Raw genomic sequence first — 20,658 nt, 5'->3', positions numbered from 1 at the left:
AATTATATATAAAAGAGTTGTTGTAAGGTCACCTAAAAGAAATTATATCTAAAAGAGATATTGTAAGGTCACCTATTAGTGTGGGAGAGACATGCAATATTCTCCTATGTCCAACATTTCCAACTATTATAGTATGGTTTCTTTTACATGGTGGCCCTTGATATCTTGTAAGCAACTATTATACTATGGTTTCTTTTACATGGTTGACCTTAATATTTTGGAGTTTACTTTTCTTAGTATTTAGTTTTCTTTGGTTTATTCGCACTCCCAAAGCTTCCCCCTTTATCACTCCCTTCCATGTTGTCTCACCATCGCTTCCCATGATCCACAGAGCCCTATTCTCATTAAAGTTTTCTTTGCGTATGGGTCCCCACCAACCTTTGCCTTTTATTAAATCTGGTCCCTATCTATACTTGGATGCCATGCCCACGGGGCCTCACTGGGGGAAATACCATAGCACGTGGGTTCATATTGGGGGATATATATTGAGGAAAAAATGGCATAATATATTGGGAGATATATAGGGGGTAAAGGGTTTTTATATTGGCACGTATAAAAAAATGGAGCTCAAAGTTAATGAAAAAATATAAAGGGGTATAAAAAATGTTAATGAAAAATGGATGCCTGCAATATTAAGTGGAAGTAGGGTTTTTTAAAATTGGGAAGGTGTATTGGGTTCATATTGGTAGGGGGTTAACTAATGTGATTTTTAGGAGTATTTTCCAATATATAGTCAAATTAAAGGTATTGTTTAATATGACATGAACGCACGTGATAGGTTAGAGGTTCAATGAGTGAAGCCCCCATGGCCATGCCAAGGCATAGAATGTGATCTTTTTGCAAGTTTAGTGGTCATTGTTGTTTAACAAAACCCTAAGCCTAGGCTCAAGCACAATCTGCTACAACAATTTTCCATCCTATCATCCCACCCCAAATTCAAGTGGAAATTCAATAATTGGAAGCCTTGACCACCAATGACCATTATTCTTCTTTAGACTTTCAAATCCAAACTAAAGTTGCTCTTTAGGTTCCTAACCTTGGTCATGCCAAGGGATAACAAAATAAATACTCCATCACCCTTCAATGGAAAATGAAGACACTTTTGGAAAGTGTCTTTAAAGAGAAACATGATAATCCCAATGAGATAATTTCCTTCCTCAATCAAATCCGAAATTTCTAATGTGACTATTACTCTTACATGGTTATCCTTGATGTGCATCTAGCACATATCGAGTGAAATCTTCAATGCAACCATCAACCTCTAGTAGGCTCAAGCGTGTAGCATCTGGCCCCAATAACAACCTCTGCTAAATGATGCTCACACAAGTCTCTTGCTTTATGCTTAGGGTAAAGAAGCTTTATTTTCTTTTCATAGATAGATGGATGACCACTACATCTAGAAAATGATATGTAACAATTTTGACAATGCTCCTAGACAAATATCTAAATGTTGGATAACTCAAACTAAATCTTCATTTTTTACTATTTTGATGGACAAGAAACTAGTAAGTGACTTCCAATGTAGTTGTTTTGATTTCCCTTATGACAAATTGTGACATTGAGTAGTAAAAGTAATGATAACAATTCTCTATGATATCATAATTTAATCTTAAAATTTAGTTATGAAAATCCTTTGTAATTTAAATATGAAAATCCTTACTCTCATGTCTGTAAAAATCCTTATCCCTGTTGGGAATTGAAACGTTGACAGAAAAATGGTTTTTACTATGGGTTCTCTGGTTACGAAGTTAGAAGATTCTCCATATATTTATGAGTTTCAAATTATTAACTACTCAAAGTGTCAAAAGACTTAAAGATAATTATGGATAATTGTGTTGAGAGTTGTTCTCTAACCCAATGTGGAAGAGATGTTGTAATTGCATAAAAATAAAATTAAAATAGAATTATTAACTGTTAATTGCTATAATGAAAAATTATTAATATTTGAATGAGCCTAGATTTATCTTAACCCTAAATCTATCGAGCTTCAAAAATGATTCATGATAAATAATTTTTTTTATTGATATTTATAAAAATGTAAGTAGGAAAATTACAAATTTATTTATAATATACTAATATTTATTGAGATAAATTTAATAATAATTATAATTTAATTATAAAATATAGTGATATTAAGAAATATAATGTATATAATTTTTATGTTATATATAATTATGATATTAATATGACATTAGCTATATAATATAGAAAAATATTTATGTTATAAGATAATTCTAAATTATATATACTAGGACAACCACACTAATAAATATGGTTGATCAATACAGATAAACCTATATCATATTAATAATTTATATTTATATTAATATTAATATTATTAATTGTTAATAATAATTATATTAATGATAAATATTAATATTCATGGTAATAATATAAATTATGATTGATAATATTAATTATTATTATTATTAATTTTTTAATAATAATAATGGTGGTAGTGGTGGTGGTGGAGGACTAAGACAAATATGGTCTATTGGACCTTAAGGAAGAAGTGGTTAATTGATATTATTTAAGATTTTATTTATGTGATAAAAAAAAGAGGGAAAGAAGCATTCCAATGCCATTTAGTGTTCCTGATTGAACAATTCAAGGATGTTGGTAGTGGAGAAAATGTTATGGAAGCGAGAACGGATGTGAGTAAGGACCAAACAATCGAAGGCAAAATGATTTTCATCTTCGACTCTATAGGTATTGCAAAAGAGAGATATTATTTCATCCCAAGGAACCTTGGGAATAGACCAACACCCAATTTCACTCTGGAACTCATGAGAATTAGTTCTAATCCTTGCAATATCCATTCGATTCTTGGCACTCGTTAATACAAAATGGTAATTCGGGTAAGAAAATGTGGGGTTGATTACCTCCTTATAGTATCTTAACTTTCTTTTCCCCTCTAACTCCTTATCACTCCATAAATTATCCTTAAATTTGGAAGTAATGATGTTTTATTATTATCCTTATTCCCCAAGAGGATGTCCTCCCTTATCTCCCAATGTATGAGCCGTGACTTGGCATCCTTATGCCACCCTTGTTTGAGCTAAAGGTGGTTTTGACTAGAGTTAGAAGTAATTTTTGGGAGCCTCTTGGCTTCCATGTTGGACAACTTCTTCTTATACATCAAATACCTAAACATAGTTGTGCATTCAATGGGGGAAACAATAGATTTAATCAAAAGAATAGGGTAGGGAGTATTAACTTTAATCTTGAGGTTGTAGGTTATGAATTTATTTTAGATCATTTCAATGTCTTAAAGAATCTCTAGAAAGACTACAAGCCCACACCTCATATCCATATAAAATAACAGGAGTGATAAGAGTCTCAAAGAGGAGCATTTTTTTCCTCCAAACCCAAAGATTAGTTGTCTTACAACTGTTTTCAAGCTCATAGTAAGCTTTCTAACCTCCTAAAATCATTTTCTCAATGTTATAGTTCTATTTGAACTAATGGTGAATGTCAGTATATAAATATTTGTAAGAAGAAACATTCCCTAAGTAATTCTTATCATAGATGAAATTGTCATAAATTATATCTTTGGATTTAATAATCATAATTTTAGTCTTGTTAGTATTAACAGTCATACCCATCTTGATACAATAATCATCGAGATCATTGGGATTCCCAGCAACAAGAATGATATCATCATAATAAAGGAGAAGAGTAACGGCTATATTAGTAAGCTTGGGTCCTTCACAACCAGCAGCTTTTAAGCATTCGTCAAGCTTATCAATGTAAATGACAAAAAGGGTAGGGGATAGGGGACACCCTTGCTTAACACTGATGTTTTATTTAATTTCAATAGACCAACCCTCGGTGATCTTAAGCTTGGAAATAACATTCTGTTATAATCTAATAACAATGACCCTTAACTTAGGAGGAACCATTATTTCATCGAGCCTTTGACATAACTTCTCTCAAGGAACAATTTCAAAATATTTTTTAAATTTAACAAAACAACCAAAGATATTAGTCTTACTATTACAACAATCCTTTGCAATGGTCATATGAGTGACAAGGTAGTCAATCGTAGAGTGGTCCCTTCTAAAACCATCTTTCCCAATCGTTCTTTTCCCATGGGTTTCAAGCCAAGAACTAATATTATTTTCCATAATGAGACCATACAACTTGTCTAAAATGTGGCTAATCATGATACTCTTATAGTTAGAGGGAATCTTTTTGTTAAAATTGGAAACTAGGGCCAAATTCCACCTTAGGATAGCTCATTTCATGGAGATTATTATTGCATTGGATTCCTATTTTCAAGAGGTACAATTTTGATATAAATATTTTTCATTCTCACAAGAAAAAATGGAATTTTGAATTTATTCTTTCTCATGGAAAAATTAACAAGGTTGGACATAGTCAAATGTACGCTCATGAATCCCACTAGATGTGTCTCCTCACCATCAACGAATTGTCTAAATAGGAGTGACCCTTCTCTCATTTGGACATCACTCATCTCACCAGATCATCTTCTCCTCCTCTCTTGATTGGTTTGTACAAATTGGAGGCTCTCTTCTTCACACATATGGAAGGAAGGAAGAATTTTGTACTAGCTTTGAAGGCCGAAAATTTCAGGACTAGGGCATGCATTGACCAACATTATTTGACCAACATTGACTTCTGTTTTGGGGGAAGAATTTTGGTTTCTACAGGCCACATTCTTTGGCATGGATTTCAGGGTGATTAGGACTCTTTCACCGAGTTGAATGTTGTGTTGAATTTCTTGTTTGACCGTAGAATTATAGCAGACTTGGACTAGTTTGACCAAGCTTATTTTGGGTTGACTTTGACACTCTTTGGAGACTCCATTCTTTTGTTGTTGACCGAGCTTATTGGAGGATGTTTTGGGGTAGCTTTAACAACCATTGACTTCTTAGTTAGGGTTGCATTGACTATTGATTTGATCATTGTTTTGGAAGATTTATTTTGGGCATGTATTTGAGATATTTGTACTCTCTCTCTTTGTTGAACTATTAAAGAATAATAAGAATATTTGATCAAAGGGTTTCCCCACAGTGGGGTTTGCCCCTGGCATCCGCCAAATCTTGTGTCCTCTTGCCTTGGCTTGTCTTCTCCATATGGTTTTATGTTCTATCTACAACTACTTTCAATGTGTATAAGTTAATGTGATTGCTACTAAAGATAATTGGAAATTTTCATTGGGATGATAAGAAACATTGAAGTAATTTGTGCTAAATCATAGAACATGCCATTGTTATCTAAAATTAACATGGTATCAGAGTTCAGGTTAAGACAAAGCCCAAGAAAGAGTGAAGCAAAGAAATCACTAAGGGAAGATGTTGGACAAGGACTTCAAACTATTCCCAATGAAGATTGCATCTTTCTTCAAATCCGAGGACAAGCTTAAGGACAAATCCGACTATCATGCATGGAAGATGACTTTTCATTTGACATTAGAAGTAAAGGAGTCCATGGACTATGTCAATAAGAGAATAATAGAACCTCCTTTAAATGCATTCATTGTTGGAAAACCAAGTACGAGAAAGCTAAGCTTAAAGACAAGAAGATTATTGTTGATTCCATTCATAACCCTTTAGTTTCCTATATTTCTGAATTGTAAACATCTAAGGATATGTATGAAAATCTAGTTACGATGTTCAAGTTACACAATTCAAATCAAATTCTATTACTCAAGGACAAGATGAAATATATCAAGACGGATATAGGAGAATCCGTCCAATCCTATTTCATGAGGATTACTGAGATCAAGAAGTATCTCCTATCTATTGGTGAAGTCACTAGTGACAGAGAGCTCTCTCTTATTTCACTTAGGGGCCTTACAATATATTTGGATGTGTTCAAAACTAACATTCTCAACAATGACAAGATTCTTGGATTTGATGAACTATTGGCCAGATGCACTAAAGAAGAAATAAGGATGATGGAAAGAGACAAGCCCTTAAATGGAAACAATCTTAATGCCTTCTCCACTCATTCTAAGAGAATGAAGAATGTTGGTCCATGGAATCAAGGACAAGGGTTCAAGTCGGGATTCAAAGAAGGAAGGAAAGGAAGGTGTTTCAATTGCAACAGGTTTGGCCACTTCGTTAGAGAGTGTCCTCATAAGAAGGTGTTGTATTGTTCAACAACCCCCATTTTAATATGTTATAAATTTCCTATGAAATTTATTATATATTAAAATAGGGACCCTTCAATTTTAGAAAAGCCTTTGATTCTATTTATTTAAAAAACCAAAATATTAAAAATAGAAAATTAACATAAAAAAATTGTTGATAAAATCCTATAATCAAAGTTTAATACTTCATATTTTTAATTAAAACCCAAGTATTAAACGTTGATTATCCAAAAAACAAATTTTAATAGCCCTCGAGACCAAACCTATTCTTAGGCTTCAAAAAACCTTAAGTATTAAACAATATGGGTTATTTAATTAAAAAACAAAATAATCAGAGCTTAAAGTCCCCAAGCATAAATTCTTTATAAACTCTGACTCATCTCGCTTCCTGGCATTGCAAAGTTTCATAAGGAAAAGAACCCTCTGCCAACTCTATTACAATTGTGATATAAACCGAACCTGCAAGGATTAGTCAATATAATTCATAAAATCTCGCGTCCATGACTATCACAAAAGTTCCCAAAACTTAAGTCTTAACCTTAACTAACTGCGATTGCGATCAGGCCCAGACCTGATGAGAAAATCAACTATGATTCATGAAAAATCATATGTCCGTGGCTATCATAGTTTCCAAAAATCCTGCCTTCTTCCTTAATTGATTGTGATATCTGATATAGCCAGACCCGCAGGGATTATTCAACGCAATTATATAAAACCCTACATTCACACAATTGCAAGTGTCTAAAAGTTCTATCCTATTTCACAACACCAATCGTGATTGTGATCAATGATGTCATATCCATGTTTCATGTGACATTCTACTCCACATCATCTCGCACATCACAAATCACAAGTATTTCAAGACTTAAACCATATGTCATGTTTGTCTCCGCTCCAAACGCGGATTGTGATAAAACAAAAAAGCCATATTTGTCTTATAAAATAAATGGCTCAGATCTAATCCGCCTAGATCAACTATAGATAAGATTTTGGACCCCCATGCTCTTAATTTTAGATTTCTCAAAGGGGGTTCGAAAAGTGGTTTCCCATCCAATCCCTATATCTATGTGTCACTCTTCCGTTCTTTTGGACCCCCCTCTTTAGAAACAACTTACCACTTCGAATCCCCTTTGAAAAAGCAACTAAGCCATGCTGCCTCTTCCAAAGACTCTTACTCATGCTGATTACGATTTGAGATAAGACCCTTTCCATTGCAACAACACTGCCATGTCACCGCAAGACATCATTGTAGGTTTTAAAGTGACATAGCTTATAACAAGCCATCCACCTTTCCAATGTTTCGATTGTGATATGTTTTAAGAAAGCCCCCTTTGGATTTTGTTTAGAGTACTCCAGGTCCTAAAACGATTGTGATTATTGAAAGTTCTACCCTCGGTCTAGTCTAAAAGTGATTGTGACTTTGCAATAAGACTGTAAATTCTGACTTGTCTTGTCACATAGCTCACTCCACATCCCTTTCCATGATGGTTGTGATCATAATTTATTACGCTCTACAATTTTCCTCATTTCCTACAAAACGTGATTTGTTTCAAATAAAACTCGCTTATCAGTCTGATTTATTTTTAGCTTATCGATTCCTATTTTCCTTATTCAGGTTCATCATAGAAGAGAAAAATTGTGCTGATAAGCGGTAGTTCAGTTCAAACAAACTAACAAACATCTAGATAATATGATGGAACAAAAATAGCTGATGAAGAAAAAAAATTACATTCAGAAATTTCTACCAATTTTTTTTTCTTTAAGCGTATTGAAGCGATCTGTTTAAATGCCCTCAATGATATGTACAATAGATTTAGTTGGTTTTCTGCTATTTAAGCTTACTTGTTGTATGCAATTAAGGTCTAGAAATTTATGAAGAAAGCCTTACGAAGCTTGAACTATTTTACTTTCATACTTTTCTCAATAAAACGACTTGAACATTGTTTAGGAATTTTCATAAAGAATTTTGAGAAGTTGCATTATTGTACTCCTGAAATCATCTTTGTGGGAAGGAATAAATTGTTGTTATTTCTTTTATGAGTTGAGCAATGTGCATCTGGTATTTTTATCTGTGTACCTTTGTTTTGTTCATAAATAAATAGTGAATTTATATTTTCAGATTGTTTATTACATCGTATTTAGAGAACAATGTTACATGTATTCACTTCTAATCATGTTGTCATTGATATTTTTAAATACATGTTAAGAAATTTTCTTTGATATTCTAAATGTGATATGAGTTATGTACACATTATTTTGATTGACTATTTAATCAACATAATCATCTTGAAATATTTTCATTTCCATTGTTGTTTGAGCAATATATATTGTCATTTACTAGGAAAATGATTATATATCACATCTAGATAAATGTTAAACAATCCCGAGTTATAGAGTAGATTAATGCATATGTTTTCCATTTGATTCATTACTACAAATCCATCTATTTTACTCCACTATAAGCATAACATATTCATTCAATCACCTCCCATTGGAAAATTGGTCCCATACAATGTAGTCAGAGCCACTACGTAAATGGAAAAGGAGTTGCCTTAAGGTCCAGACTGGGTGGTTTTCCCTCGTGTTTAAGTAGCAATTTTTGAGGCCTCAACACTTCCATTCCATAATATGAATGGAAATTAAGTCCAATCTAAAAACAAGAGGCCATTCCAAGAGTTATTCCCCCTCCGAATCTCCTACAACTTCCATATCCTCTCCAGAATCTCCTACTTTTAGATTAGGTGTTGTTGGCTTGTTTGGGCCTAACCTAGGTTCAGAGGTGATTTAGCCAAACAAATCTCGGTACTACTAGCCCTTTTGGCAATAGTCTATGGAGCGTGGATTTAGGTCTCACCCAAAATAGCATGGGAGGTTGCTAGAACCAGGTTTCTGCACCATGGAGATGTCTGATGTGTTGAAGTGGACCGCGGTTCGACCTTGTGCGCACATCTCTACGTGCACTTACACGCACCTCATAACCTGAGATGTTGCCTTCATGCAGCCCTATTCGGGGGCTGAACAATGTTATTACCCAAATCCTTACTAGTAATCCTATATGATTTGATTAACTTAGCTTATTTGTATGTTGTTGTTATACTTAACAATATTCACAATTCATACAAGTGCGAGTAGTAAATAAATAGTATAATTGCAATGCATATCCAATAGATAATAACCCAAGATAGATACATGTAATTCAAATAAAATTCTCTTTATTATTCTTTCTCTTTGGTTACAGACTCTATTCTACCTTGCGCACTTAGCTGCAGGGGCCCGCCCACTAAGCTGCGGACTCTAATAGGTCTCTGCGCATTCAACTGTAGAGCCTCTTCCTACTACTACGACCCAAGACACACTTAAACACTTTCTCTATGCTTCGCTCTTCTCTTTGTGTCTACCTCCCTTCGCTTCCTTTTACACTTAAAGCTTTGCTCTATTTATACAATCCCATGGTCCGCGGACCATGGGTAGGTTGTCATTACATTTAAAACATAGGGCAGACAACCCTATGACTCTATCATACATTCTATGCCCATAATTACCAGAGCTTTACAATAATATTACTTAAAACTTGGGCTTTAAGCCCCAAAACATGTTGCAGGGTGGGGCGATTCCATACCCAATAGGCCTCCAACACAAACATCGTGACTTGCCCTCGATTCACTCAGTCGGCACGACGATCTTGGCCGCAAAGTCCCTCCAACTACACTCTAATGGTACTAACATCGGCAACGCACTGAGATGCTGCTTATTGAACTTGTTGCATCTGTTCTTCTAAGACCTCTATTTCTGGCGTGATACCCTGTATTTATGCATGCATCCCCTGAAAGTTTGCGATCTTCCCTTCAATACTCGCCCTGATTATGGAGGCCTCATCAATCCATGGTTGAAAATGCACTTTGACAACAGCTTCCTTATGGCACGCCGCATCCACCTGCTCCTTTAATGCATTGGCTTGCTACATCCTCGCAAGCCGTTGAGTGAGGACTACTGTCTACGTAGTTCCTCTGATGTTGTCACACTATTGCTGGAGTTCGCATGCATTTGCCTCTAGCCACTAGATGTTGGTGTCCTCCTGCAAAGTTGTGAGGACCTCAAGTGCCTGTTCCAACATATTCGTAAAGTCACGCACTACAGCTCCAATTTCTTCCAACCCTGCTACAATAGCGCTGGTGCGCTATTCTCGAACTTCTGGGGGAGTGGAAGGCTATGCGTTCAATTGCAGCTCGACGATCTGAAGATTCAGCTCCAACTGAACCTTCTTTGTCTCTTCTCTCCTGTCACAGACTCCACTTGCCAAACTATGGATCCACACTTCTACTAGTAGGTCTGATGTGATGACGAACTTCGGAATGCATCGGCAAGCATCATCTACTATCTGCACCAATTGTTGATTCTGCGACAACAATTCATCAAGCTGCAAGCTAAGCTGTTCTATGTTAATTTTCTGCTCGCTATAAATCTAGATCGTGTGGCTCTCCTTGGCCTACAGTTATGTCATTATCCCATCCTATAACTGGTACAATATTTCCCGAGGAAGGGCATCTAGATTAAAGCCAAGGCCTTTCTTCATGCTAATCGATAATTGATCCATTGCATTTGACGACACTAGAGCTCCCTCCAGAAACACTATTGTGTTCTCCATCCTTGCACACAACATCTGCTCTTGTGCTAAAGTTCATGCTGTGACATGTGTTGACAACATACCTTCTTGAGGGGTCCATACCTATAACTCTTGCAGCTGCGCCCTTAGGCCCCCCAAAACAGTTTGATGCTCCTACATGAACTCCTGAACTGCTTCACCTGAGACATCGCAGACCGTCTCACCAATGTCATGGAGATCACCTTCAGCTAAGGTGATTGTGTCAATGGCCAACCTCGAGGCCTTGACCTTCTTCCTTGGGCCTGATCTTTCGGTGATGCATGGTTCTTCTTAGGGGCTGATAGGAAGGATAGAGTTGTTGGTCACGGAAAAGTAAAGTTGAAGTTGCAAGGTGGAAGGGTTAGAACACTTCCAGGCCTACATATTCTTCCATTGGCCAGAAATCTGATTTCTGTAAGCAAGCTAGATGATGCAAGTGTAAAAACAATGTTTGAGAAGGATACTTGCAAGATGGTTTGGGCAGCACTGGTATTAATAAAGGGAGTTCAGATTGGAGCTCTATACAAGCTGCAAGGTAGCACTGTTGTTGATGGCTGCAACAGTTCTGTGGTTCTTGAAAGTGGAGCAGAAAATCTAGTGGTCTCTGGGGAGAAGACCATGTTGTGGCATCAAAGGCTTGGACATATTGGAGAGAAGGGCCTTCGAATACTTCATGGTAAAGGTATGGTAGAAGGTATGAGTAATAGCTCTCTGGATTTTGATTTCTGTGAAAATTGTGTATATGGGAAGTAGAATTGGGTGAGTTTCCACTATGGTGGTAAGAGGGTGAAAAAAATATTAGAGCTTGTGCATAGTGATGTGTTTGGACCTGCGAAAGTTCCATCACTGGGTAAATCTATGTACTATGTATCATTTATAAATGACTTCTCAAGGAATACATGGATATATTTCCTTAAGAAGAAATCTGAGTCTTTGACAGGTTTAAAGAATTTAAGGCTTTGGTGGAAAACTAGACAGAGAAGAAGAAAAAAGTGTTGAGGATAGATAATGGTGGAGAGTGTTGCAGTAAGGAATTTAAAGAATATTGTAAGAAGTTTGGTATGGCATGACAGAGGACTACTCCATATACAGCTCAACAAAATTGGAGTTGCAGAAAGAATGAACAAGACATTTATGGAAAGGGCAAGAAGCATGATTAGTGGTGCCGAATTAGGACAAGAATTCTGGGCAGAGGCGGTGGAGACTACATGCTACCTAGTCAACAGATCACCTTCATCAACATTGGAAGATAAGACTCCACAAGAGGTATGGGCTGGTAAGAAACCTTCTCTTTCACATCTGAGGCTATTTGGATGTGATGCATATGTACACGTTCCAAAGAAGAAAATAACCAAGTTGGATAGTAAATCTGAAAATTGCATCTTTATTGGGTATGAGGATGGTTTAAAGGGTTATAAGCTTTGGAACCCAGTAACAAGGAAGGTTGTGTACAGCCGAGATGTGGTGTTCAGAGAGGTGAAAGATGTTATTAAACATGAAGTCCAACCAAAGGGTTTTATATACCATGCTATGGTGAGGAAATATACTTTAAAAAATTTCATTGCAATCCAAGAACGAATTGAGTGGAAACGCTCCAAGAACTAGAACAAGTGTGAGGTTTTGTAGCAATTTATTGGAAACATTCCATGAAGTGAATAAGGGTGAGGTTTTTCAGTGGTTTTGCAACTTATTAAATTGAAAGATGAGATGGATGGTTGGTTCACAAATTCTACAAGGAATGCACTATATTTGTCACAACAAGGATTTTGTTTCCTTTTTAATCATTTGAAGGAAATGAGTCTTGGAAATAACGAGAGGGGGCATGAATCAGTATTTTGTAAATTTCAACAAGTAAAGTATCAAGATGATTAACATTACATCAAATGAACATAAGATATATTTTTATATTATAAAGGAAGCTATAATTGTTAGTTTACTAGATATAACTCGAACGGATACACCCCAATATTTACCAACTCCCACTTGAAGGAGACAACAACCTCTTGAACAAAGCTACAACTTCCTTCCCTAACACCACCTTGCCACCCTATAGAATAAAATATAAAATACATCTTCTTAGGCTCTTGTACCAAGGATAATGGCCCAATTACAACAACATCCAAATACTACAAAATAAACCTTTTTAAATTCACATCTTATCCTTGTCATGTGATCCAAGTGGCTTTGGAGAGGCTTAAAAATTGAAGTCTTCACATTTCATCAAAACCAGGACTAGATCAAAGAGCTCTTCATCCTGATTCAAATGACACATATGACACTCAAATTTGACTTCATATTGCAATTTATTGTTATTCAAAGTTCCAATTCAAAGAAGCAAGACTTTTTTTGGCTAGATAAATTTGGGGGCTCATTAAATTTGGAAGACTAGCTAAATCTGGTGGAATCCACTAAATTTGGTGGCAACTAACTGAGCGACAACTTAACACTAAACGATTGGTGAAAATGACCAAATTGTCATCTCTTTAATTTTGTTAGTGACCCCTAACAGTATCTGGTGGGACGGTTAAATATTTTTAAATAAAATAAAATAAAAATAGATCGGGGTCTGCAAGTTTGACCCAGGACCCTGCCATTTTTCCCAGCAACCATACTGCCTTGTATGGAGGCTGATGGGATTTGAATCCATGTCGGTTGACCCAAACCGCTAATAGGCAACCCTATTAAAATATAAACAACACATGAAAATGTTACAAGTTGGGGGTCCTGTGGGGTTTGGCCATATGACCTCCCTAACTGCCAACATCATAACATAATCTGCCAACCACGTTGCCAACAAGGGTGGTTTTGGTATTAATGTCAAAAATTTATATTCAAACCTCATGGTGAGCTCCAGTATTGTAGCAATAATGCTACAACTCCTGGGGCTTCCTGTCTCTCATTTTATCAACCCGGTAGTTCGTACAAACTTGGAAGCGACGGTGCTATATGCACAAGTACTAGCTATTGTCGCAGCTGTCACTTGGTCAGCTGGCACAAGTCCGCTAGGGCTCAATCCAACTTCTATAGGCTCTCAGAAGAAGCTTGCTAATTGATGGACGAAAGCTAATCTCAAAGGAAAGCTACTCTACTTGAAAAAAATGAACTGAAAGCAAATCAAAGCATGTAAACCTAGGAAACCCTAATTTAACTAGTCTAACCTCTACAATGCAAGAAATGTGAATGAAGCTTCTACCAATGCTGTCACTACCTCTGATAAATGAAAATGCATCGTTCTAAACTACTTGCATCATGAAAGTTATGTTTTTGTATTTTCTTTTAAGTGTGTGGGATGATGGTGATCTTGAGCTAACTAGGGTTTGGTTGTGCAGATGGGATGGAGAAGGAAGGAAAGCGTGGGATAGGTTGGGGAGGCTAGAAGAGGTCCCTAGGGATCCTTAGCACCCATCCACAGAGGTTCCTCGCATTCAGCTGCTCAGCAACCGAGAGAGTGGCCTCCTACAGGATGGCTGTGGAGAATCCTACAGGATACTCTGTTTTCTACAGGATGTCTATAAATGGCTACAGGATGACCTACCATGAGTGTTTGGAGTGATGGAGGGATGATGAAATGGTAGAGGGAGATGTGTAAGGTAGGGATGAGGCTGGTGATGGCTTTAGAAGTGGAAGATTAGGATGGGAAGTGAGTGCAGGGAGGAGGATGGAAGGTGAAGGGCTATGTCAACGAAAGGCTAGAGAATGGAAATAAGTGAGGAGTGAAAGACTTTGTGAGGTAACGGAGCAGAGCAGGGGTCAAAGAGATGTCTGCATGCGTGATCAGGATGGAGGACAAAGTGATGGAACGAGAGAGAGCAGTGTAAGTGAAACAAATGCTTATGACTGTCACTTAACCAAAAATGCATCAATCCTAAACTACTTGTGCTTGTAAATTCAATGAGCAGCAATCTAAACGTGAAAGAGAACGTGCATGCAGCTGTGGTAAGGAAGTGTGGTGCAGGTGCGAATCATGTGGAAGCATCTAACTTAACGTGACTGTGGTTGCAGCAATCATGGAATAAAGAAATGCGTATTTTTGGTGGTTAATCATGGACTTCACTCCAATCCCAGATGAGACGGCAGTGAGCCTTAACAACCTTTTTGTTGGAGCTCCAATGGACTATATCTATCCTCTGCTACACTAAACAACTGTAAAAAAACTCACTATAAGCAATCTCCTATCTAACTCATGAAAAAGACCAACTCAACAACCTGTAATTCGAATTGCATGCGTAAATGGAAAGCTCACAGTGCTGAAATGAAATGAGAACAACACTACAGTAGAGGGGATCTATGGCTCTCCTTGAGAAAAACTCAGAACTAGATCACAAACTGCCTTCTTTATTCATAACTGATATCATGCCAAATTGGCTTACAAAAAGGAACAAAAACTGAACTGTGCTCCAAAATTACAATAGCAATACGAGAGTTTCAACAACCTATCTAAGGCTAAAGCCTTCATACTTATACAAAAACGATGATCCAACAAGTGTCCTACATTTTAGGAGCTCGGCTGTCCAACTAGAGTTTAACTGCTGATCCTGTAGGATGGTCATAATTGTTGTTCCTGTAGAGCAGTTTATAACTGCTGTTCCTGTAGAACAGCTGGCCGTTTTTTAAGCTCGGAGGGGAGATGGATTAGAGCTCGGAGTTCTTGATGGGAATCACGAGGGATGTCCCTAGAACCGTGGACATCCTCTCCCAAAACCTGCAGTGCCACCTCATTGTCTCCTTAACTCCTTTTTCGTTGTCTTTTGCTCCCTTTTAATGCCAAAACCTGGAATCAAAATGCATCAGTCACGTAGAGAGAGTGCCTACCCTTCTTCCTACAAACAACATGAATAAACTAAGAAATGCATGCATAAGCAATAAAAAATGAATGGTTTGAGCAAGTAGAATAGGCCAAAATGAGCCCAAATTGTACCAAAATTGGGGCTCATCATCACCCCCCAGCTGAACCATTTGCTCATCCTTGAGCAACCTTGCTCCTGCTTCTCATCCTTGGTTGAGGACTCGGGACCGGAACAGGCTCTTTCTTTTCCGCTTTTGATGGCCCTGCCTTCTCTGCCCCTGGTGGTGATGAAGGTGATGCTTCCTTCCCCTTTTCCATTCCCTTAAGTCGGGCTTCGGAAGGCGACTGGCCTATCTTTCGAGTCCAGGAGGTTATTTTTGGGCTCCCCTTTTCTGGGGTGGCCGATGTTTTAGAGGGGGTCCTTGGACTGGGTGAAGTAGGGACATCCCCTGAAGTGGTTTGGCTGTTGGGTGGAGGCTGTGGCTTGCCCGTGGTCATCCTCTTGCTCCTCCTGACTTCAAGTGGTAGAGGGGTCTCCCTCTCCCTTTTCTCTTTCGGTTTTGGAGGTGTGCTGAGGGCAGCCAGTGCCACTGCTGCCTCCTTCTCAAGAATGCCAGCCTTCCCTTTCTTGCGATTTGCTCTCTCGGAGCTCCTTGTAGAGGGCCTCTCCTTTTTAGATCTCGGGCTTCCTGTGGAAGACCCTGCTTTGCCCGCTTTCGGGCTTCCTGTAGAAGCCTGTGGTTGCACTTTCGGGCTTCCTGTAGAAGCCTCTTTCTCCGTTTTTGGGCCTCCTGTAGAAGCCTATCCCCTAATGATTTTCGGGCTTCCTGTAGAAGCCTTGGTTGTTGCTCTTGGGCTTCCTGTAGAAGCCTGCTCCTTACTGATCTTCGGGCTTCCTGTAGAAGCCTTTGTCTTTGTTTTCGGGCTTCCTATAGAAGCCTGTTTTTGTGTTTTCGGGCTTCCTGTAGAAGCCTGTGCTTGTGTTCCTGTAGATGCAACTTCCGCCACCTTTTCTTTGTTGGCTGCATGGATTTTGCTTTTGGCATTACCTGCAGGAGCTGACGAGGTGCTTGGGCTGGCAGGGACCACCTTAGTTTTGACTGCCCTGCTTTTCAACCTCTGTTCCCTTGCTGACAGGATGGGGGTGTCTTCTTTTGCTCTGTCATCCTTTCCCTCCTCCTTCTCTTTTCGTTCTTTCTTCTGTGTTGGAGTCGGGACCTTTCTGCTTTTCCCTTTCTTACTCTTGGCTATGGGCTCTTCTTCTTCACCGCTAGAGGACCCCGTTTCTTCAAGCAACATTTTTATGTCCCCTTCTCTTGTTAAGTTCCTAAATGATTCCCATGCGAGGGGGACTTTATATGAGTGGAGAGCATCCTCCACAAGCAATTTTATCAGCCCATGATGGGCTATCTGATCAGGGATTCCGTCCTTGAGCTTTGTAGAGCACTCTATCAAGGACTGCAGTAAAAAGTAAGGAATGCTCAGCCTCTGTGCTGCAGGGAGGTCAATCTGGTGTCTTAGTTCATTGAGCAGCCTGAAGTGATACACATATATGATGCTGTAACGACCCTCACAGGTGATATATTTCATAATTTGCAAACTGACTTCGTCCCATGGTGGTAACAGGCTTGTCCTTTTCACCCCATTTTTGTCCTCTGTGAATGATTCTTCAGGCGGGAAGAACTCCTTCTTTGCTTGCTGGCTCTGCTTCCGCTCTTCTTTATCCCACGGCAGACCCATGGGCAGTTCCGTGACTCGACTTATGTGCTCTGGGGTGAGTTGGAGGCTGAGGCCTCTGAAGCTTACCGTGGCCAGTGTCAAGGATTTAGGCTTCAAGGCCTGCAAGAATTCCTCGGCTACTTCATCATCGTAGCCTTGTAGCTTACCACAAAAAGGCATCCATTGTGCTCTGGTGAAGAGCTCAACCACTGCGGGGTTTCTCCTTAATTTGGCGGAATCTGTGGGTTCTCGCCTGATAAACCCACCAGGCATGACGAACACAGTGGTTTTGACCAAAGGCGGTAGATACAAAGGAAATTCGGTCTTATAGACAGAGCATGCAATGAATTCACAAAACCACAGTCTAATTATACTGCTATCCTGTAGAAGCGATAGTATAGGCACGGTAATCCAATATCTTTTATGACCATACTGTGAATAATGACCTTGCCACCTTTGAAAACCAATTGCGGAAGGAGTTTCAGGGTTACCTCTTTTCCGCCACCTTTTTTTACGTGAAGACTTCACCTTCCTGTAGAGACTGCTTTCCTGTAGATACTGTTTCCTGTAGGACTGCGTTCCTGTAGAAACTGTTCCTGTAGGAGCAGTGCGCAGACTTCGGGGGGAGCTTTAGTTGGACAGCGGTCGAGAGGTGCCTTACCAGCGTTTAGGTAGCCGAGAGCTTGGCGTATCAACATGCAGAGGTAATCAGAGGAACTACTCGAGTTTTGAAGTGAGGTTGATGGATATACACGCTTAATCGAGCCGATTAGATTTTGAATCGGCGCAGCTCGTGGCGCGGGGGGTGAGTTGTCCCCGCCGGACCGTTGGGTGACGTCACCCATCATCCGCCTGCACATTCGCTTGCTGCCGCATTCATTCCCACAGATCTGCCGCCGCCCTTTTCGGTTAAACTCGTTTCACAGTTGACGGGACTGATCTTCACGTGCGTGCTGCGTGTGTCCTTTGTTGTGGCTGCCACCTCATCATCCTACTATCCCTTTACTAGCCGATGTGGCCAGTCAACTGGCCTTACGGCCGCTCAACCATTCACCTTTATGCCATGCAAAACAAATCAAAGTAATATCCATGCGATTTGATGGAGAGAAGGATTAGAACACTTACCTGCGCGCGTCTGCATATGATTTTCAGGTTTTTGGACGACGGATCTACCTGCTGCATGTGGCTTACACAGTCCGGAGGCTCGTGGTCACGGGATGCTGGCGCTGTGGTGGACGTTCTGGTTGCATGCGCCCGCGTTTTTCTTGCAGATGGCTGGGCGATGAATGGCATCCACTCCTGCAGGTTTGACTGCTACAGGATTCCCGTGGGAGCCTTGCAATAGTCTCACCTCCTTGGGTGCATGCTGCATGCTGGCGGTTCTGGCTTCTCGATCGCGATCCCAGCGCTGGTGATGCATAACGTGGATGTGGTATGGCTCTAGGTGCTTGGTTTTTCTTTGACAGATGTTTTTTCACGAGAACTCATTGCTCTGTTGTGCTGCTGCAGGGATCTTGGTTGCATGGCGACGAGGATGGTGGAGCAAGATAATAGCAATGTTCACGAGTGCCATCAGTGGCATGCATGCATTCAATCCATTCCTCAGTCGCTAGATCTTCATTTAAAACACATTTCGGCCGTCGCAACCTTCTACAGGAAGTTTCCTGTAGAACACAGAGCTTCCTGTAGAAATTTTGCACTTTCCTGTAGAAGATCCGCGTCTTCCTGTAGGAAGACTGTCTCTTCCTGTAGAAAACTGTATCTTCCTGTAGAAGATCCAAATCATGATGAAAATTGCACATACCTTGAAAAACATTGTTATTTTTGGAGGAGGTGTTGATGACATCCTTTGATAGCATGATGAAGGCCCCTGGCTTGGAGTGGAGAGGCTTCTTCTCCTCCATAGAACATCTGCATGCAAAACTTTTATTGTGCTTATTGTTTTTTTTTCTTCTTTTTTTTCTCTTTTTTTTTTTTTGAAAAGATAGCAGGGGCGCCCCAAAGAGGTTTTCACCCTTGCTACCTGCCCTGAGCGCCTCAGAGAGGTTTTCACTCAAGGATCTTCTCTTTTTTTTTTTTTTTTTTTTAACTTTCTCCTTTTTTTTTTGAAAGACAATAGGAGCGCCTCAATGAGGTTTTCACCCCTACTGCCTGCCTTGGGCGCCTCAGAGAGGTTTTCACCCAAGGATCTTTATTATTTTTTCTTTTTTTTTTTTCCTTTTTTTTTTTTCTTTTTTTTCAGGGTATGCCCAGAATGGAGGCAGAACCCTTCTCTATGACCAAAACGGATTTCTCCATAGTGCTGATAAACTCTTGTCTTGAGGGAGGCTTCCTGTAGATCTTCAATCGGTGCCTATTGACAAGCATGGGAATGGCTTCCTCATCAATGGTTCGAATGAGGACAGATCTATTGTCATGGCACTGCTCCACTACATATGGTCCTAGCCATCTGGTTCTCAACTTTCCCTTGAAATCTTTGAATCTAGAGTCATACAACAAAGCCCAATCTCCCGGCTGAAATTGCTTGTCATGGAGATGTTGGTCATGCCACACCTTCCTCTGAAGTTGAACCACTTCTGAGTGAAGGAGGGCCTGCATGCGGTGCTCATCCAGTCCATTCAGCTGCAACAACCTTTCTTGCTGTGCATGGCTGAGATCTAAGTCCAGCTGAGCTGCCATCCTCAAAGTGTTATACTCAAACTCAATGGACAGCAAAGCTTTCTTCCCATAGACCAGCTCATAAGGTGTGAAGCCGGTGGTGGTCTTCCAAGTGGTGTTGTAAGCCCAGGTGGCTTCAACCAGGCGATCTGCCCAGTCCTTTCTGCTGCTGCTCACCACTTTGGTCAAGATCCCCTCTAATGCTCTATTGGTGACCTCCACCTGCCCATTTGCTTGAGGATGATAGGGAGTGGAGGTTCTATGCTTGATCTTGTGATGAGCTAGGAGATCTTCAACCAAGTGGGAGGTGAACTGGCTCCCTTGATCGGTGACCAGCTCTCTTGGATAGCCAAACTTATAGAAGATGTTCTCTCTCAAGAACTCGGCCACTTTTTCTTCTGTTGCTGCTTTGATGGCTTTGGTCTCTGCCCACTTCGTCAGGTAGTCAGTGCACACAATGATGTAGGATCTTTGCCTCGAAGAGGGATTGATTGGACCCACAAAGTCCATGCCCCACTTCTCAAATGGCTCAAGAGTCACTTGAGGTTGGAGGGGCATCTCATCCCTTTGGGTCGGTTTCCCCATTCTTTGGCATTGGTCGCACTGGCTGACATATCTTCTGACATCTTGATGCAGTGTGGGCCAATAGTAGCCTGCCTGCAGAATCTTGAAGGCAGTTCTCTTTGCTGCAAAGTGTCCTCCACAAGGCCCATCGTGACAGGTGAGGAGGATGTC

Source organism: Pinus tabuliformis, chromosome 4_1 (assembly GCF_031772625.1).
Source record: "Pinus tabuliformis cultivar Carrire ecotype Pingquan chromosome 4_1, CPIR1, whole genome shotgun sequence".
Taxonomy (NCBI): Eukaryota; Viridiplantae; Streptophyta; class Pinopsida; order Pinales; family Pinaceae; genus Pinus; species Pinus tabuliformis.
Note: the sequence above shows the minus strand (reverse complement) of the source record.